This window comes from Centropristis striata, chromosome 8, assembly GCF_030273125.1.
Source record: "Centropristis striata isolate RG_2023a ecotype Rhode Island chromosome 8, C.striata_1.0, whole genome shotgun sequence".
Lineage (NCBI taxonomy): Eukaryota > Metazoa > Chordata > Actinopteri > Perciformes > Serranidae > Centropristis > Centropristis striata.
Window position 1 is genome coordinate 16,857,585 of NC_081524.1, and position 22,160 is coordinate 16,879,744.

Sequence of the window (22,160 nt, forward strand, 5' to 3'; positions counted from 1 at the left end):
AATGTTTTTTAAGTGCAAACAACAATAAATGAAAAAAAAAAAAAAAAAAAAAGGTTGAGAACTACTGCTCTAGAAAACCCATTGAGTGTTGTACTTATTATTCACTGACATAATAATTCTAGATTGTTATTATAAACTTGAAATCACTTGTCTTGGCAAACAATTGCTTAATGTAAGGAACAAGAGAATGGACCAATCACAATCTTTCTTCCGATTATATCTGGGTAAAACAGTAAATCCATAGCTGTAATGAATGGCCAGAAAGCTTTAATTCTTGCTTAATTAAAGCTCACCGCTAACTGCAGCTAATGGAGGTCAGCTAGGTTAGTTAGACATACTGCCAGGAATGAGAACTCCAGGGAGGCACAGAAGAGGACAATAACAAAGGAAGCTAATAAGAGAAAGATGAGAATGAGAAAGTAAGAGACCACCTGACAGGAGTAAATCTCGGTCTGACTTTTAGAAGGCTTTGTGAAATAAAAGGCTTGAGGATAGACACCAAGCTCGACTTGTCAGTGTTGGATTAGCAAGAAATATTAGCTGGCTTGCTGTGTCTTGTGTCGCTGCACTTGCTTGATGTTTGGCTGTATAGTTGACAACTAGTTTTTGATCAAAAGCATCGGAATGATAACAAATGCATGTGTCATGTTTAAATTGAGTGATTTCCTATTACCATCTTGTGTGCCCGATGCTCCAGAACCCTGTGTGTTGTGAGGCCGTTATTTGTTTGATTGTTTATAGCCACACACTGCAAATAAGGTGTATCTAAAAACAAGATAAAAACAGTAAATCTGGACGTGAGGTAAATGATCTTGCTGTATGGACAGATAATTTACCTTGACAAGATTTCTTACATTAAGATTATTAAATCTAGAAATAACGCTTAAAATACGAAATGAACTCCTAAAAGATCAGTTAAAGCTGCCAGCAGCGATGAACTGGCCCGAGCAGAGTCCACTGACAATTATTAATGAGATAAAAAAAAACTTTTAGATAATGTATCTTGTTTTAAGAGTTAATTTCTCATTGTAAGTGTTCAACATGCTTATTTCTAGATTTAATAATCTTAATTTAAGAAATCTTGTCAAATGAAATTATCTGTCCATGCATCAAGATAAGTTCCCTCAGAATTTGTGTTTTTATCTTGTTTTTAGACTAAACACCTTTTTGCAGTGCATTTAGTCCTGTTGAAAGGCCACAATCCAGAGCCACCGTTGGCCACCAATTTGAACGAAAGAGCTTTTCACAGGAAGAAAAAAGCACAAAGTGCTTTACAAGGGTTTAAAACAACATACAGGCAGGGGCGTTCCCGGTGGCCCCCCTGGTAGAGCGCGTACCATGGAGGCATTGTCCTCTTAGCAGGCGGCCCGGGTTCGAATCCGACTCGGAGCCCTTTCCCGCATGTCTTCCCCTCTGTCTCCCCCTTCCCCCTATCAATAAAAGCCTGGATGTCTAGTTAACCGGGTACAAAACTAAATGCCTGTCTAAACAGATAAGACTTAAGTTGACATTAAAAAGAAGTAGAGGAGATGAAACCTGGGAAATACTTTACCAACACAAAAACATGCAAATTAAACTAACTTTAAAAATGACAATAAACAAACCTCTATAGCTGTCTCCCAATTCAGGGACAATACTGGAAAACAAAAGCCTTCACAGGATTAAAGACCTCACGGAAAGTCTACAGAAGACTAGCATTCTTCCTGACCTGCCTCAGTTGGTTTTAAATTCAAGGTATTGGAAAGAATACAGAAGTGAAGTCCTTCAACTCAGGTTAAAGAAGACTCAATTTTGTATTTCTTGGCCACATTTCTAAAAACCCTTTGACCAGGACAGCCTTCGTCATGCTGTATTCTTTCCATTCCTCATCCTGAAATATTTGGTTGTGAGATGCAAAATTTAAAGGAAGTGGTCCCCCTCCTAAAGAGTTGGGATTTAGCATATATACTAGAGAACTGAGGGTCAGGGAGACAGCTTCACTGGGGCTTGGGGTGGGATGATGATATTTTCCTGTCCTGTTAAAGACAATCTCTGAGACCCAAATAAGGGAATACCATAGACTGTATATGAATAATGGAGGTAGTCACCGTGACGTCACCAGTTGGTTTGTGTCCCGTTGGAAGCATCAGTTCAGCGTTCCACTGGTCTCCATCTTGTTTGTGATAAGGGGAGCAGACCATATCTGGACTGTGGAGGAGGAGAGGGATCTGATCACTGACTACAGCCTCTCTACACCTCAACCTGACTGAGAGAAGCTGCTGATCATTACTGTTAGCATTAGCTGGAGCATTAACTGGGATGCTAGCTTTAGCTAGCAACAAACAAAAACAAAATGTTTGTTACTGACCTCAGAAAACTGAGCAGCGACTCCTTGGAGTGTCTGTTAGTCCAACCAAACACTGAACAAGACATTTACTGAACAAAACGCTCAAATAAACTGTCATTAAGTGAAAATACAGTGAAAGGGTCAAAGTTATGAGACCAAACCGCTAAACGTCCTCTTTTCTACCTATATAACGTTATATATAACTTTATTGACACGTTGCCGTGGATACGCATTGTTCTGCTTCTCTCCTGGTGACGGCTCACCTTGTTAGTGACCTGTCAATCAAAGGTAGCCCCGCCCCCAAATCATACGATTCTTTATCTTCTATTTTCTTCTAAATGGGGCCATTATTAGAACTATTGACATCAAATTGTCTTGAAGAAGATTTTTTACTAGCGATTGAGACCATAGTGTTGTCCTGAAAAATTCTAAGGTTATAAATCAAGTGAGAAGTTTTCTCATTTTGCATTAAAAATAATGGACAGAAATGTTTCTGCAGCCACACTTAGCGCCCCCTGCTGGAATTTTTGTTAGAATGCAGCTTAAGACACTTAAGGTTTGCCTCCATGCTCAGACACGGAGGTTGCCGCCTGGGGATCACTCTTAATTCTTCCTGTACAGTACATAGTTTCCAAGGTATGGTGAGGAGTTGCGAGCTTTTGGAAACTGTATGCTGGATCATTATTGTGTGGCTGGCAGACTGGTTGGTGACTACAGATTGGATCATGGACATATAGACTTTTAGGCCAGCCAGTTCCCCTCAAATGCTTTTTGTTTCTGTTTCCCTTACTCATGCGTCAGGTGTTTCCTGTGTACCTTCACCTGAATGAAAGCAAACAGGAAACCCTCTGGATCCGGAATAGAACAGTTTTTCTCTCATCATACTTCTTTTACCACACATGTTTTTAGAGGTTTGTTTTGGACCTGACATTAGTGTGTGTATGTTCTCCCACTGTGTTGAGTGCCTGCTGTTTTTAGTGCTACAGACTTTAATTCTGTTAACTTTCTGTTGACTAAAAGAAAATCCACAATTGAAATTGATTAAATAGACTTTAAAAGACAGTAGCCACCCCGCTGAGGAACGTAATAAGGAGAATTAATTAAAGCATGGCATGGGAGTGAGGGAATAAGATGTTGCACTAAAGAATTCAGAAGAGCCCGACTTTGAAAGTGAGCCCTGCATGACTTCTCCTTTTAACAAATGTAACTACTTTTAAATGAAAGCTCACAGAATATCTTTCTATTCTACCTTCACTTTACACTGTTGTATAAGAAGTTAAGACATGACACTGCAAAAGCCAACTGACAAAAAATAAGAAATAAATAACTAGAATTAAGCAAATACATGCTTGAAGCAAGTAAAATTATCTGCCAGTGCAGTAAGTAAATGTTTCTTTGTATGAATTCTTTAAGTAAGTAAAAACATCTAGGCACTAGAAAAACAAAAAATTCTAATATATTTATTTTGAGCAATTGTGGCTTGAATAGCCCAACTGTAGTAACATTTAAATAAACCAGTAATACTTGAAACGAGCACGTTTTGGTGGCAGAAAATGCTTTTGAACCAATATTTTAGGTAAAAACTCATCATATTCAACGGTTGAGTAGCTTGAAAAGCATGGAAAAGCTCACTATGTCAATCCTAAAGAAGAAGTCTTTAAACAATAAGATAATTAAATGAGCACATAAAGTTATGGTCAGTAGGTAAATTATACTCAAAACAATATAATTAAGATATTATTGCTAGATCTAAGAAGAAAATACTTGATAAGTTCCATGTTTTTTGCAGTGTACTAAGTACCTGATGAACAAATGTGTTATTCAAAGGAAATGTAAATCTAAATACATCAATTCACCACCTTAAAGAGGTTGTATCACAGTGATTGAGTGTTTTGAAATAATGATCTTTCAAAGATGCTGAAGGCTGGATGTGTTCCTTGTGCTGTAATTAACAGATGCAGCCTGTGAATCCACTCTACAGGTTCTTAAAGAAAGACGACCATGTTTATGAACCATGACTGAGATTATAGTCAATGCACTGGTCTGAGTCAGGAGGATGTTAGAGGAGAGGAAACTCTTGTTTGCCATAAATAGACACTTGAATTAACCTCCACTCTTTCTATTCCTTCCCACTGTGTCATTGCTGCCTTCTGCAATCCAATAACACCACCTTGTGGTAAATATGAAGTACTGCAAGTTCAAAATGAAACTGATAATCTGTCAGAATCATAATATTTTTTATTGCCAAGTAGGTTTTTGTCATACAAGCAATTTGCTGTGAAAAAAAGAAGCAAATTCATACAAATAAATATGAAGGATAGAAAAAGTCAACATACAACCAATATTTAACCCATAAGAGCCCAGACCCAGTAATCCTTAAAGGACAATGATGGGGGATATACCACAGACCAAGTGGACCACATAGAACACATTTATGATGGGGTTTTTTAAATACTACCCCTAAATGTCAAAGATCTGTGATGTGACACATTGGGCATTTATGGTATTATTTGTATGGTATTTCTTATTTTAATATAAATAAACTTGACACCTTTTCTGCTTACAGAAACACAAATTAGCCTTTTTCTCTGCATCTTCAAAACATTTATCAAAATTGTGACATTAATAGTGCAACAAATTCCTTTCCAGATTTGTTTAAACAGCGAAAATAATTGAGTGGCCTATTACAATATTTGTTATTGTGACAAATGCATCAAATCAGGTTTTCCATGAAGATTTTTAGGTTAAAAGCCTGATGTGACATATACGTAACTTGTTTTATATTAATTTGTTCGGGAAATATGGTCAAAACAGGTTAATGCAATACAGGAAAACCTTATTAATGGATTAGAATTGTTAAATGGGTTGAAACTTAGCCTAGTAACACATTTTTTTTTTTTTTTTTACTTTTTTAGATTTCTGTTTCGAGTCACAGCCACATTTTGGAGAAGTCACTTCCTGTCACAGTCACGTGACCACCAGGTGTTGAGTATGTGTCACTTAGGGAGTTAATGAGTTAATGTGAAGCATAAAGCTGAATATGGGAGATTGTAGAACTTTTAAAGTGTTTGTTACACCCGTGTCACCGTGGGTTGATATGGGTTATTTATATATAAAACATGTAAACAGTCACTGGGGGTCTCTGGCCTTGTTGATGAGGACAGTTGCATAGAGGAGTGCTCTCTGAAAACAGGCATGGCAAAATCAGGACTACATTTAGGAAGCAATGAAAGTGGATGCTTCCACACAAGTTACACAAGCTCACTTGTTATTGAATTTTTCTTAGAGTGACCTTTCAAAAAAGACGATCGGATTCAGAGTATCAAAGTTTAAGTTGAATTTAATATTCTTGTACAAGAAGGAGTGTTTCACAGTGCAACACAACAATTGAGGTTACAAAGAAAAAGGCTCAATCTAAAGAGCCTGAGCAGTAAGTTTATATGCTTCTTACAATGGCCGGTAACTGATGTAACCCCCATAATTCAATTCATGCGTTTACTCAGATGTTAATTAAACGCTATCTCTCACAAACTTTCTTGTCTGTAGCCAGGGGAAAACCTCCCAGCCCATCTCTGAACCTGCAGATGTCATGTATGCCTCCCTTCTCTACAAAGTTTGACCTTTATCTGAACCATCCAGCTTGAACAGAGAAAGTCCCAGTGGAACACTGAATCCTTATCTTGGACATATAGCCGGCTGAAACATATCCAAATACTCCTCGAAGCCATTAGGCCCACCTGAGAGCACATTAAACATTTCTGAGCACACACGAAACATGTCCAAGAACATTAAACATGTTCAATAACACACAAAACATGCTCCTTAACGCCAAGGAGTCTTGGGACATTTTGTCCATTTTTGAATCCTTTTCATGTCTTTTCGTGTCTTTGTAAGTCATTTTGTGTCTTTTTTGGTCATTTGTGTCTTTGTGTAGCCTGGCTAACACCAGACTAATCACAAATGAGATCTAGTCTGGAAACCAGCCATTCATTTCTCCGTAGAGGAGGTGTGGTTTACGATCCTCCAGAGCCGTTTATTGGACGCTTAGAATGTCTATCAAAGCGTCTGTAGGTAGCTCTTAGCCAATCAGATCAGTTATACCAGATGACGTAGTAGAGCAACAGAGATGGATGTTTGTTGTGTGTGTGTCTGTGAGAGAGTGTTGCTGCTGCTTTGCTTCTCCAGTTCTCTCTTTCTGCAAGATTATTTATTTTTACGCTTTATTCCCCCTCATGTCATTCAGCCACACACATCCACAGCTAAAGAGAGTTTTGCGTCTGCAGCAGCCATGTTGGATCCGTAAGAAAACTACAAAACTACAAGCTTCCGTCTGTCGAGTAGTACGCGCCATCGTCTTGCCATCCCTCCCCGCTCTGTGATTGGATCCTAAAACAGGGCTAAGAAACCTCCGTAGTCGTCAGACTGCCTGGAGGTTCGAAATTAAATTTGAGCGCACAAAGCAGTATGGGTATACCCAGGCTAGTCTTTTTGTGTCTTTTTTGGTCATTGTGTGTCTTTTTTGTCATTTTGTGTCTTCTGTGTTTTTGTGTCATTCTGTCTTCTCATTTTGTGTCTTTTTTGGTCATTGTGTGACTTTTTAGTCATTTTGTGGTAATTTTTTTGTCTTTTTTTAATCATTTTTTGTCATTTTGTGTCTTTTTTAGTCCTTTACTCTAACATAAAATGTGATTTTGAATATTTTTTTTAACTTTCACAACACTATCAAGCTCAATAGAAAATGTAAATGTGTCAAATGTGACCAAAGGTGTCAAATCTACCATATAAGAGGGTTCCATCCAGTTCTATCATTTGATACTAAATCTATTTGAGCTTGTCTCCAGTTTTACTTGGTATATCATCATCAAACTGAAACTGGCCTCATGGAGTTTACAGCCAGAACTTTAGAGGCAAATTTACAGTAGGGCTCCACGCTGCTTTGTTTTATACTCTGATGGAGGCAACAAGTCTGGATTATTTGGAGCTTCTGGAGACTCCAGAGGGTTAAACATATAGGCATCAGAGAGACATCTGAGATACATGATTAGAATTATCTAAAAACCCCAGACTAATATGATATTTATACCACCACTGAATGGTGAGTGTGCAAACAGTGGGGTTCATGTTGTATGGCCTTCAGTCACCAGATCTCAACCCACCTCAACACCTGGGGGAGAATTTAGACGACTGACATGTCCGACAGCTTACACCACCATCATCAAAACAGCACAAAGTAACAAATGCTCAATTAGTTTGCATTAGTGATGCAAAATTTAAAAATATTGAGAATAATCTTATTGCTTAATATTGTATTTTATATGCATTTCTAATGGTTAAAGCAATTGTCCTTATTTAAAAGTATTTATTATGATTGACAGATTAACAGCTCCAGAGCAGCTACAAAACTGTCTATGTGATGCGAGTTATATGAGGTCAGAGAGATGTTCAGGTCATGCCTGTATAACATCTGTCATATCAGACCCACTTTCATATATATACTGGACGTGCAATATGGGTTCAATATCTAGACACAGGTTTTGGTCTGTGGACATACAAAACTTTTGTTCGTCTGTGTACAAGTTTTTAGAACAGGTTTGATTTCCTGTCTTTTTTCGCATCTGTCTCCCTGTAGAGAACCGTTTGACCAAAGTTGTTTGGTCACAGTTCAGAGACTCAAGCTGCAGTCAGCCAAGGTTATAATAGTTTTGGATTTTTCTTTAGTTTTAGTTTTAATTTCGTTATGTTTTTTTGTTTTCAAATTCAGTTAGTTTTAATTCGTTTTAAGAGTGAATTTGCTAGATTTAATTCGTTTTTATTTTGGGAAATGCTGTGTTTTAGTTTATTTTTTATTAGTTTTAGTTTTTTTTATAATGGGATATTTGTTGGGTGCAAGATTTAAAAAAGTCACAATAAATGTTTCCTTTATTTCCTTTGTCTGATCCATCTCAGCCCCAATAAGGTTATCAAGTCATAAAACCAGATAGATGAAATAGATTTCATATCAAACAAAAAGGTTTACGTCTGAAAAAAGTTGACAAAGGCGAAAACGAAGGGCATTTTCACTATAATTTTAGTTAGTTTTAGTTAGGTTTGTAATCACACAATACAGTTTCAGTTAGTTATATATATTTTTTAAACTCTCGCTTTTATTTTTATTTCAGTTAATGAAAATGTTTTTTTCAATTCTAGTTTTCGTTATTTCTTTAGTTGTTGTTAACTATAATAACCTTGCAGTGAGCAGCTGCATGTGAGCTGCTCCCAACGAGCTGGCAACTTCTAACCTAGCACGCTTTTCATTTCAAAATATGTGTCCTCCTACACAAGGCTGATGTCTCCGTACATTAGCTTAGTGCTGCCTTCCAGGTAGTCCAACCACAAGCCTGTGATCTGGATTATCCCATAGCTCCTTTAAGAGCAGCTCAAACTCTCCTTTGTCAAGTGGTTGCAACTAATAGAATAATAAAATGTATTGTACTCAGTGTGCAAGGGATTTGTATGATAGAATACAGAAACACATACGATAAATAATAAATCAGGACTCTGGGCATAGGTCTTACCTCTGACCCCTCTTGGAGTAAAGGCTGAATGCAAAAAATTTGAACAAATAAACAAATGTTAATTCAAAAGTTAAAGCCCATCTATCTGTAGGCTCACCATTCATTTTTTTCCATAGCAGTTGTTTCTATTTCTGCAGATTTCCGATGCCGATCAATTCAACCCAACCAATAAAGTATTGACAATAGTCTCCAACGTCAGTGTCATAATTCTTCCCCATTGTACCATCATTTACAATTAAAGTTACAGGATTTCATAAAGAAGAAATCCCCTAGAGTAAACACCAGAGCACTGACTAGGGGAGACTGTGGCATACAACAGCGCAGAACTAAATTTGGCCAAATGGTGGTGTCCATCAGAGGAACACAGTCGTGGAACACGCTGCCAGCTCTTTTTAGAAGCAGAAATTATCGTCCTCTCGAGCTCATTCCAAGTCTGTGGGCCTTCAATGGTCACGCTGAGACTTGGACATTTCACTTTCCGTTTCTTTCCCTTTATAAGTTGTTTTCCTCTGGTGTTGTATTCGTGAGAGGGTAAAGACATTGGAATGAGATGACAAAGTTTGTCGTTGAGTCTAAAAACAACATCATACATTACACAGGCGTTGTGGAAAGTTTTGCATTCAGTGAGTTTTAGTAGTTTTTAACTATAATAAAGAGAATCAGAGGGAGCATTTAATTTGGTCCATGATATTACTCAAATGACTTTCTTTTGTAAGGTCTGTAATTTCTTGAGATAACTAGGATATGAATTGCACCATATAGCATTACAGTAATTCAAATGAGGCTCTAATAGCCTCCAGCTTCTTCAACATGCTAACTGTCACCAACCAGGCCAAACTCACATGCATCATCAACACTGCTGCCAAGATAATCGGAGTCCCACAGAACTGAAAAACAGGGCCATCTCACGCATTGCAACCACAATAGAACAGGACATTACACAGCCACTCAACCAGGACTTCAGTGCACTGCTTTCTGGTCGTAGGTACAGAACACTAAATGGTGAAAGGGCTCGCCTTGGCAAAAGCCTGATCCCTGCAGCCATTGCTGCTCTAAACAACAGGGCGCAATGAGAGTAATGTGTAATGTTTACCTGTCATGAGTTACTGTGTGATGTTATTGCTGGTTGTCTGTGTTATTTGTTGATGATGTATGTTGTTGAGAAATGCATTGAGGAAACCTTTACAATTAAATCATCTGACTCCAACGCAAAAATCCTCACCTATTTCTCTGCGCAAATCGTTTGATGGGGAAAGATGAGCAGGAGGTGTATGAGTTCTCAGTTTAACTTCATTTTATTACAATATGTCAAGAAATGTGCAGTTACAAAGTCTCTGACTTTGGCTTATTCACAATCCTGAACATCCCAAATTACTCATATGAGTGTTTCAAACTGGACAAAAAAAACCTTGTAATTTACAAACATAATCCATATCAAATAAATCTTATTGTACTGCTGACTATAGAGTAAACTATTAAATGAACAAGGAGAGCTTTTGAATTCAGCTTAAAGGTCTAATTAGCCCTTTCATGGTTTACATACTGTATTATGACCATAGACTGTCTTCAGACTTCTCTGGGAGAGTTATGTTGCCCTTTAACCACAGCAAACTTTCTATTATCAAACATATTTCATATTTAATCCTTGGCTAAAATGATAATTTTCTAGATAATCTCTAGTCATACATACTGTCTCCTTTAAAATGACAGACATTTGTGTCTCTGTGGAATTATTACTGCTCTATGTTGTATGCTCCCACATTCGCTCAGTCATTCAGACAGACCATTAGCCCTCATTATCTGCCACCCCTCAGCCTGTCAGATGAGTGGCAGAGAGAGAAAAAATACCAGAGTAGACGAAAATAAAGGGCAATTAGGACCATTTAAACACGTCTCAGCTGTTGGAAAACCTCTCACATCAACTTTGTGGAAGCTCAAACTTTTTTCACTCAATACAGGCTGAATGATTCTGTTTTAGATCATATTTAAATATTTAATCAATCAAAGGCATGCAGTCAAATGAACATCCTCAGTCAGCAATCAAAATGGAAAGGTAACAACTTAACACTGCAGAAATGGATAGATGTTCAAACTGAAGCTACGAAACATTTGTGATGAAACCATAACAAGGCAGTAGATGAAACTAGAACATTTTCTCTGGGGAAATTCTGAAAGGGCCACGGGGATTACTGCCAGTGTGTGTACGCTATGATGAGATTCTTCAGAGATTTCAATCAATTAATACTAGTAATGTTATAATACTATATAATATACAAGGAGCATACCTACAACAAGCATTCCTTTTCGTAACCTCAAAATGTGTGTGTGTGTGTGTGTGTGTGTGTGTGTGTGTGTGTGTGTGTGTGTGAAACATGTGTGTCTGGAGGAGTGTGCACGTGTGCGTGTGTGTGTGCGTCTATCTGTAACTATAATCACATCAAAGGATCAAAGGCAATCGGAGCAGAGCAATCAACAGAATTAACTGCCACCAACTGCCAATTGCCCGGAACAGTGACAGCAGCCAGAGGTGGACAGACTGGAATTTCTGGCCTCGAACAGAAAGCATTTTTGGCAAAACCATAATACCTATCATTGATCCGACTTCACTTTGAGCGTCCTGAGTTCTTCCTGAATGTCTACATATGTTTTTTTTAAGTTGTTGTTTTTAAGTTGTTGTTTAAGCAAAGTTCTTATTCCAATCGATTTTGTGTCTCTGATTTTATGGCTAGACTGGATTCTTATAACCTCACTCATATTAAACAAAACAAGAACATGCAAAGGGTTACTCTCTGGACTTAATTCTGTGCAGTGGTCTGAGCCCTCACAATTTTGAGATTAAGAATATATGTGTGTTTGATCATAAAGCAGTTTTATTTGGAGTGGCTTTGTCCCAACTACCTTTTAATCCCAGCATATCTACCCACCACCATGTTTTTAATGTCTGCAGGCCATTTTTTCTGAACATTTTCCTGCTGCTTCTTTCGCTGCTTTTAATATGCATTTTAACACAGAGGAGCTGGTCCTCCTTTTTTAATCACACCTGTCAGACTGTCTTGGACTCTGTTGCCCCCTTCAAAGAAAAGAAGGCAAATAGAACACCACAGCCCTGGCTGAATTAAACATCCCAAGCCGTAGGAGAGACTGTTGCAGAAAGGAAAGAAAATGGAAAGGGACCTGTTTAAATGTATCTTATGAACTTTGGAAAGATGCAATGCGGAATTATCAAACAGCAGTTAAAGAAGCAAGAGCTTCTTATTTCTCCAATTTAGTTTAACGCCTGGATTCCACTGGATGCGTAACGGCTGCAGATCCGTCGTCGGAGCCGTTACGCACCCATTATAATCAATGTGTGAGATTCCACCGACTGCAGATCCGCTGCGTAATGAGTCCGACAACGCAGGGCCATCCGACAGCCCTCGCAACACTTGCGCAGAGCTTCTATTTTTGTCGGACAACGGAGCACTACGCATAAATTCAGCACAGAGCAGATCGTTCGGGACAGGAAGTCTTGCACAGACACAAAATAAAACACCGGTATATTTTCAAAATAAAATACCTCGGGTTCGCTAACGAGGTCGGCCGGCTCGTTAACAAGCCGGCCGACCTCGTTAGCGCTCGTTAAGACGGAGTCGCTGGATTTGTCTCCAGTCATTAACGAGGAGATGTTGATTATCTTCCAGTTATATCAATTGATTAGGCGTGAATTCGCGAGATCTCGTGCGTCCTCGGGACTCTGCTGTCCGCAACAGCTCCGACACAGACGGATCCGGTGGGTGTTGACGGACTGCGTAGATACGCAGCCGTTGCGGACAGACCCCTGTCGGAGTCGTTACGCATCCAGTGGAATCCAGGCGTTAGCTAACCATTCTAATCCCAGAATCGTATTTAAAGACTCTGTTGTCAACCCCTCTCTCTGTCATTTTACCAATACCTTACACGAGATGTGCAGGTGTAACGCAGGTGCATAAAGCAGCTTTTTCTCCTTTCCTTTCAATTTCGTCATTGATATCGCGGTGTTACCTGTACTCCCGCGATAGTGACGTAACGCTCACGTGACGGGTTGCCGCCAGTCACGGCAGTCTATTTTTAGAGGAAGCTGCGGTAGCTTCCGGTCTCTTTGCATTGAGCCACTCGCGTCTGATCTGTCTGTGCTGCAGGTGAGGTGAATTGTTTGTTGCAAATTCTCCGCCGAATTATATATTATATACTTGCCGGTTTATGTGACGTCCTTTAAACTCATAGGAGCCGACTGCCGCTGGGTCCGCTGCGGGGTTTTGGGGTTGAAATCCGTCCATACTGAACTGGTGAGTGTTAATTAGCGATTGTAGCATGTTAGCTATGCTAATGCTAACGGGTATTATTATAGCGGCCGCTAGCATTTTGCCAGTTAGCTTATGTTAGCCTCTGGCAGACTCTAAAGAGATTGCTTCATGACAATGTTAATCATGACAATGTTGATGCATGGTCTGATCTATGAATGTATGTATATTTATTGTGATAAATATGATATGTCAGCTAACAAAAGGTGCCTTTACTTGTATTTGATTTTGAATAATTTATGCACTTCTGAAGTATTTTGTATTAATTTGAAGTTGCATTTATTTAAATACTTTTTCCCACAATCAGTATTAAGAGATGTGTACACATGGGATTTATTGTTGCTCTGGCCTTGTTTCATGTAGGCCAGGTGTCAATGGAGATGATGAAAGTGATTAGATGATTGTGATGGCGAGCTACCCAAGAGCTTCGACTGAAATATTCACCAGCAATTCCCCCAGTTGCCACTACTCCTGCCGGGCCGGGTAGGAGGCTCCATTGGAGTCAGCCAGAACCTTGCACCCCACACTTCCACACACTATTCCCCCCTCTGCTCCTTAACACACACACGCACACTCCTCTTCCGTTACTGGCAACGTGGAACTTTTTGTGAACTTTGGGACGGGGATGCTGGGTCATAATTTATGTATTTAATTGTTGAATGATGACATGTGTTTTACAAAATTCTGATTGCAGCCTATGGTGTCCAACAATTGTGGGTTAATCTTGCATTGATTTATTTTTTTGTTCTTTATCCAACCTCAGTAGTTGAGTTATGTATTTTACTTGAAATACAATTATATAATTTCTGTGAATTATCTTTATCCAACTTAAATAGTTGAGTTATTTATTTTATTTAAATACAATTATATATTTTCTGTAAGTTATTGTTACAGTAATTTTCTGTTATATTTATTTGTGTTTCTAATATATGGTACCCTTTTTGCAACTCAATTCTGGTCTCTGTGTGGTGTTTCCAGTCCTCCATTTCCTTCCTGAGCCGAATCTATATCTTCTGTTTATCTAGCCTACTACTACTACTACTACTACTACTACTATTATTATTATTAATACCTTAAACTGTACATTTAATATATGCTACATAATTGGCGAGCTAGCCAGGAGGATTTGATAAGGTCTTGGAACACACACATTTATTTTTGTTGGACAATCAGAGGTATAAATCATGGACATTTTTCATAAACATGAAATTAAGGTACCTAATTCAGTAATGGTGGAGGGTATGACAAATACAGTAACTGATAATGACGTTTTTGAGTTCTTGAAGCAGTATGGGTCTATTTCCAAAATGGTAACAATAGATGAACCTGATTCCCCATTCGATCAAACACTCATCGTGGAGTTCAGTTCTGGGGCTGCGGTGAGTGCGTTGCAAAGCGTTTTACCACACTTTATCTACGCGGGTGAACCAAAAGTAGCGTATGAAATATCTGAACTGGCAATTGTTTGCGCCGCACAGGTAGGGCAGGCTACAACTAAGTCTTACCTGACAGAGTTGCAGAATCTTGCAAAGCTTACGGGGAGGGATTTTGCGGATGTTTTAAATGGTGCAATGACTCACATTGGTCACTCTGTCAGCAAGCTGCAGCATGTCCCTACTCCAGAGAAAGAGCCACAGGGAGGCGAGGAGAAGCCATTACCATCAGTCCCTTTACTTCCTGTGTCTCCGGCGTCACCACCAGCTGCAACCCCCAGACCCGGATCAGCCACACCAGCTATAACTGCTCGTGAGATCAATCCCCCAGAAGTGCAGCGCTATGTTGTGGAGCACATCGTCAAAAGTGAGGATAACGGCTTTCACCACTCAGCGCAGAGACTCAGATCTTTTTCTGGCAAAGTCCCACGGCCACAGAATGAAACAGACTATGACACATGGCGGTCTGGTGTGGATTTGCTGTTGCGAGACCCCTCTGTTTCTGACCTCCATCGTTCAAGGAGGATTTTTGAAAGCCTACTGCCCCCTGCTGCTGACATGATTAAGCACCTGCGCCCTGACACATCGCCAGCCATCTATCTGCAGACACTGGATTCTGCATATGGAGCCGTGCAAGACGGAGATGAACTTTATGCAAAATTCATTGATACATTTCAAAACACTGGAGAGAAACCGTCTATGTACCTTCAGAGACTTCAAGTTGCACTGAACATGGTTGTGAAACGAGGAGGAATCCTGGAGGCTGAGGTCAGTAGGCATCTACTCAATCAGTTTTGCCGAGGCTGCTGGAACGACGCTCTCATTGCTCAACTGCAGCTCAAGCAAAGAAAGTTGAACCCACCTTCATTCTCTGAACTGCTGCTCTTGCTCCGCACTGAGGAAGACGGCGAAGCTGCTAAGGCGCTGAGGATGAAGCAGCATCTGGGCCCCAGCAAGCCAAAAGCCAGCGCCCAAGCCCAGTATGCTGTCACCGACAGTGAGGAGAAAGGTGTGTGTGATGTACTTACCACCATTACCCAGCAACTCGCAAAGCAGCTGGCTGAGATCCAACGACAGCTTGCCACCTTAACTGCTGCCCAGGCAAGTCCAATAAAGCCTGCTGTTCCAAGAGCCACTAATGGCGGTAGGTCGGGTGGAGGTTCGAGGGCTGGTAAGTTAAATGCTATGCCATCAGCCCACAGCCAGCCTTCCGGACCAAAGCCTGGCTACTGTTTTCATTGTGGTGAAGATGGTCACATTAAGCTCCAGTGTGACAATCCCCCAAACCCAGCTCTTGTCACAATGAAAAGGAAATCGTTTGCAGAAAGACAGCAGAGATGGCGACGTTCTCTTCACCATACTCAGCATTTAAACTAACAGTGGTTCCTGTTAAGGGGCGAACAGGCACCATTGAGGACCAACAATGTCCCAAGGATAAAGAAATTGTGGAGTGTGCCAAGCTGAATAAGTCTTCTCTCGAGATGTCGCACCTGCCTGAAGGACTAGTGGGCTCAAGGTGTACTGCAGTTGTGAGTATTGCCGGCCAAGAGTGTCAGTGTCTCTTGGACACGGGATCACAGGTGACAACCATCCCGGTTTCATTCTACAACCTCCATTTCTCTGAGTATCCAGTTCAACCACTGCATGATCTTCTTCAGGTGGAAGGTGCAGCAGGTCAAGCCGTCCCTTACCTGGGGTATGTTGAAACTGCCATAACGTTCCCATCAAGCTTCCTGGGCACGGAGTACACAGTTTCCACTCTTGCTCTCGTCGTCCCAGATGTTCGACCGGAATTCCAGTCCCATGTATTGATTGGTATGAATACACTCGAAGTTTTGTATGAGCAGTATTCAAGTATGCCCAACAACTTTATGCCAACCTTACCTGGATATCGTGCAGTGTTGAAACTGTTGCAGATTCGTCACAAGCAGAACCCTGAAGGAATTATCAGATTGGCCAGCCTAATTCCTGTTTTGATCCCTGCCGGCAGAGCTGTTGTTGTGGATGGAATAGCGGAGGTCCCAACACCTGCTGTCGGCCAGAGTGTTATCATAGAACATCCCACAACTCCCCTGCCTGGTGGTCTTTGTGTCGTGAACTGTTTGATAACGCTGCAAGACCAGCCACTGAGATTTGTGCCTGTTATCCTTCGTAATGCATCTGAGCAAGATGTTTTTGTCCCCCCCAGCAGTGTCATTGCTGATATTGGGCCATCCCTGTGTGTCTTGTCACATCACGCCAAGACTCAGGTCCCCACATCAGAGAACCATCCCAGAGCCACCCTTAGTTATGATTTCGGAGATTCTCCCATTCCAGAGGAATGGAAAATCCGGGTTGCTCATAAACTCAACGAGTTGCCTGAGGTTTTCTCTCATCACAGTCTGGATTTTGGATGCACAGACAGGGTGAAGCATTCCATAAAACTCCACGACGAGACTCCATTTAAACACCGTGCTCGACCAATCCACCCTCACGACATCGAAGCGGTCCGGAATCATCTTCGAGACCTGCTCGACGCCGGGGTGATTCGGGAGTCAGAATCACCATTCTCCTCACCCATTATTGTTGTTCGGAAGAAGAACAATGATGTTCGTCTTTGTATTGACTTCCGGAAGTTGAATCTCCAAACCATAAAAGACGCTTATGCCCTTCCCAACCTGGAGGAGTCATTTTCAGCATTAACAGGTTCACGATGGTTCACAGTGTTGGATTTAAAATCGGGGTATTATCAAATTGAGATGAATGAAGCGGACAAGCACAAGACCGCTTTTGTGACACCCCTTGGATTCTGGGAGTTTAATAGGATGCCGCAAGGTGTTACGAATGCTCCCAGCACCTTCCAACGTCTGATGGAAAAATGCATGGGCGATTGGAACCTGAAAGAAGTGCTTGTTTTTCTGGATGACCTGATTATATTCTCGGACACCTTGGAAGAGCATGAACGGCGGCTACTAAAAGTTCTACATCGGTTGAAGGAGTTTGGTCTCAAACTGTCTCCCGAGAAATGTAGATTCTTGCAGACATCAGTACGTTACTTGGGTCACGTGGTGTCCGAGAAAGGAGTAGAGACGGACCCAGAAAAGGTCAATGCCCTAAAATCCTGGCCAGTCCCTACTAATTTGAAAGAACTGAGATCTTTTCTGGGTTTCGCAGGATACTACCGACGTTTCATCAGGGATTATGCTGTCCTGGCCAAACCTCTCAATCAGCTCACCCGAGGCTATGCAGTCACTCGAAAATCCACCAAAGCTGTTGCCTCCAGCAAAACCAACTTGTTCCATCCTAAGATGCAGTTTGGAGAGCGATGGACTCAGGAGTGCCAGCAAGCTTTCGAAGTACTGATTGAACAGCTCACTTCTGCTCCTGTTCTTGGGTTTGCCAACCCAAAGCAGCCCTATATTCTCCATACTGATGCCAGCACTACGGGTCTAGGTGCTGCTTTGTACCAGGAACAGGAGGGGAAGTTGAGGGTGATAGCCTACGCCAGCCGAGGTCTGACAACAAGCGAAACTAGGTATCCAGCACACAAGTTGGAGTTCCTTGCATTAAAATGGTCCGTTACAGAGAAATTCCATGACTACCTGTACGGAGCCACGTTCACTGTTGTCACGGATAATAATCCCTTAACGTACATTCTTACAACAGCCAAGTTGGACGCTACCAGTCACCGCTGGTTAGCTGCCCTTTCAACCTACTCCTTTAAGTTGCAGTATCGTTCCGGCAAACAAAACATGGACGCCGATGCACTATCTCGCCGGCCACATGATAACTCTTTGGATGATCGTCCTCTCCAGAAAGACCTAGATTTGATTCACCAGTTCACTCAACAACATCTTATTGAACCTGGTGATGTGGAGGAAATCGCACCTGATGTTGTGGAAGCCATCTGCCAGAGTTGTCAGGTGCGAACCCACCTCTCATCAGATCCAGCTGGGACCTGCTTCACGCTGGTGGAGTCTTTGTCGGCCTCTGTGGATGCCATTCCAGAGGGCTACATAACAGAGACTCAACACGGCCTGCCAGTCATTTCATCCTTGTCACAGCTGGACCTCAAAGACAACCAGAGGTCAGATCCCAGCATAAGAGAAGTCATTTATCAGATGGAAACTGGTGAGAAAGTTCCCCCAACATTAAGGCATGAGCTTCCGGATGTTGCTCTCCTCCTCAGGGAGTGGAATCGTCTTGAACTACGTGATGGTGTTTTGTATCGGAGGAGGCAGGATGATGAGCAGGTCTCATTTCAGCTGGTGTTGCCAAGAGAGCTACGACCAACAGTCTTGACGTCCCTCCACAACGACATGGGTCATCTAGGGATTGAACGGACACTCGATCTCGTACGGACCCGATTTTTCTGGCCTCGAATGGCTGCTGACGTAGAGGCTAAAGTCAAAACTTGTGAACGTTGTGTTCGCCGGAAAGCCCTACCTGAGAAAGCTGCTCCATTAGTTAACATCAGGACCACGCGTCCACTGGAACTGCTTTGTATGGATTTCCTGTCACTCGAACCTGACACCAGCAACACAAAGGATATTCTGGTCCTTACAGATCACTTCACCAAGTTTGCTGTAGCCATGCCAACGGCCAATCAAAAGGCAAAGACTGTAGCCAAATGTTTGTGGGAACAGTTCATTGTGTATTATGGCATCCCAGAACGCCTTCATACAGACCAAGGACCTGACTTTGAATCTCGCTTGATCAAAGAGCTCTGTGAACTTACAGGCATTAAGAAGACACATACTACACCGTACCACCCTCGTGGCAATCCTGTGGAACGCTTCAACCGGACTCTCCTGAGCATGTTGGGGACGTTGGAGCACAAGCAGAAGTCAAAGTGGAAAGAGTATGTGAAGCCCTTAGTGCATGCATACAATTGCACCCGCAACGAAGTCACAGGATTTACTCCCTACGAGCTGATGTTTGGTAGATCGCCTCGACTTCCTGTAGATCTGGCGTTTGGCTTACCAGTGTCTCCATCTCAGACTCCATCACACAGCCAATATGTCCAGAGTCTACGGTCAAGATTGCAGGAGGGATATCAGCTCGCTGCAAAGAACGCTGCTCGATCCATGGAGAGGAACAAGGTCCGCTTTGATAAGCGGGTGATTCCATCTGTCCTGGAGGTGGGGGATAGAGTGCTGGTACGTAACGTGAGGATTCGTGGCAAACACAAGCTTGAAGACAAATGGGAGCGTGATGTTTATGTTGTTGTCAAGCGTGCTGGGGATCTGCCAGTATATACTGTACATCCAGAAAAAGACATGAATGGATCTACTCGGACCCTCCACAGGGATCTCCTCTTGCCATGTGGTTTTCTGTCAGCTAGTGTTAAAGATGAGTCATCAGTGCCTGATCCTGCACACCGACCTCGAACCCGCAGTCAACCGCAAACCGACACAGAAGTCCTTGAAGATTCGATGGATGAAAAAGCTGATGATCTCCTGTCTCTGCCTGGTTGTCAGCCCACTCGATTCAGCATCATCCACCGACCTTCAGCTGAATGTGTAGCTGATCCTGTCAGTGACAACCCTGCTTCATCTCCAAGCAGCTCTGACCTTGTTAGTTCTCCACTACGTGCTGCTCCTGTTACGCTTGACTCTTCAACTCCTCAGTTACCTGCAGTGGAAGAGGCCTTTCCAGCACCTGAAGTGGAACTACCCTGTGGACCTGTGGAAAATAACTTACCTGTGGAGGAAAATCTACCTGTTGAAGGAAATGTACCTGTGGAAGAAAACTTACCTGTGGATGTAATCCAACCAGCTGAGCCGGAAAATCATGACCCTCAGGGTGACCAAGGTGAGACATGCACTCAGCAAGTTGAGATGACCACTGATCAAAGCGTTGTTGTTCACAGATATGGTGCAGATTCTGAGGCTGCCACTTTAAGACGTTCTGGTCGTCAGCGACAGCCGCCTGAGCGACTCCAATATTCTGCCCTAGGCACTCCGCTTGTTTCTGTTGTTCAGTCCCTTTTCCAGGGGTTAGCAAATGTATTGAGTCCTGCACCTGCAGCAGACGCTCATCCTGTTCCTCGTGTTTTTGTTCTATAGCATGCACCGGGACGGGCATGGTTTAAAGGGGGGAGGGTGTAACGCAGGTGCATAAAGCAGCTTTTTCTCCTTTCCTTTCAATTTCTTCATTGATATCGCGGTGTTACCTGTACTCCCGCGATAGTGACGTAACGCTCACGTGACGGGTTGCCGCCAGTCACGGCAGTCTATTTTTAGAGGAAGCTGCGGTAGCTTCCGGTCTCTTTGCATTGAGCCACTCGCGTCTGATCTGTCTGTGCTGCAGGTGAGGTGAATTGTTTGTTGCAAATTCTCCGCCGAATTATATATTATATACTTGCCGGTTTATGTGACGTCCTTTAAACTCATAGGAGCCGACTGCCGCTGGGTCCGCTGCGGGGTTTTGGGGTTGAAATCCGTCCATACTGAACTGGTGAGTGTTAATTAGCGATTGTAGCATGTTAGCTATGCTAATGCTAACGGGTATTATTATAGCGGCCGCTAGCATTTTGCCAGTTAGCTTATGTTAGCCTCTGGCAGACTCTAAAGAGATTGCTTCATGACAATGTTAATCATGACAATGTTGATGCATGGTCTGATCTATGAATGTATGTATATTTATTGTGATAAATATGATATGTCAGCTAACAAAAGGTGCCTTTACTTGTATTTGATTTTGAATAATTTATGCACTTCTGAAGTATTTTGTATTAATTTGAAGTTGCATTTATTTAAATACTTTTTCCCACAATTAGTATTAAGAGATGTGTACACATGGGATTTATTGTTGCTCTGGCCTTGTTTCATGTAGGCCAGGTGTCAATGGAGATGATGAAAGTGATTAGATGATTGTGATGGCGAGCTACCCAAGAGCTTCGACTGAAATATTCACCAGCAATTCCCCCAGTTCCCACTACTCCTGCCGGGCCGGGTAGGAGGCTCCATTGGAGTCAGCCAGAACCTTGCACCCCACACTTCCACACACTATTCCCCCCTCTGCTCCTTAACACACACACGCACACTCCTCTTCCGTTACTGGCAACGTGGAACTTTTTGTGAACTTTGGGACGGGGATGCTGGGTCATAATTTATGTATTTAATTGTTGAATGATGACATGTGTTTTACAAAATTCTGATTGCAGCCTATGGTGTCCAACAATTGTGGGTTAATCTTGCATTGATTTATTTTTTTGTTCTTTATCCAACCTCAGTAGTTGAGTTATGTATTTTACTTGAAATACAATTATATAATTTCTGTGAATTATCTTTATCCAACTTAAATAGTTGAGTTATTTATTTTATTTAAATACAATTATATATTTTCTGTAAGTTATTGTTACAGTAATTTTCTGTTATATTTATTTGTGTTTCTAATATATGGTACCCTTTTTGCAACTCAATTCTGGTCTCTGTGTGGTGTTTCCAGTCCTCCATTTCCTTCCTGAGCCGAATCTATATCTTCTGTTTATCTAGCCTACTACTACTACTACTACTACTACTACTACTACTACTACTATTATTAT

The 22,160-nt window shown here is 41.6% G+C and overlaps 1 long non-coding RNA gene across 1 annotated transcript; it reads left to right on the forward strand.

Annotated features, from left to right (window-relative positions):
• Positions 1–20,882: 20,882 nt before the first annotated feature.
• LOC131975975 (uncharacterized) lies at positions 20,883–22,160 on the forward strand. Its single transcript, XR_009394771.1, has 3 exons — positions 20,883–20,923; positions 21,009–21,070; positions 21,449–22,160. It is a non-coding gene; the product is annotated as an uncharacterized LOC131975975 (long non-coding RNA).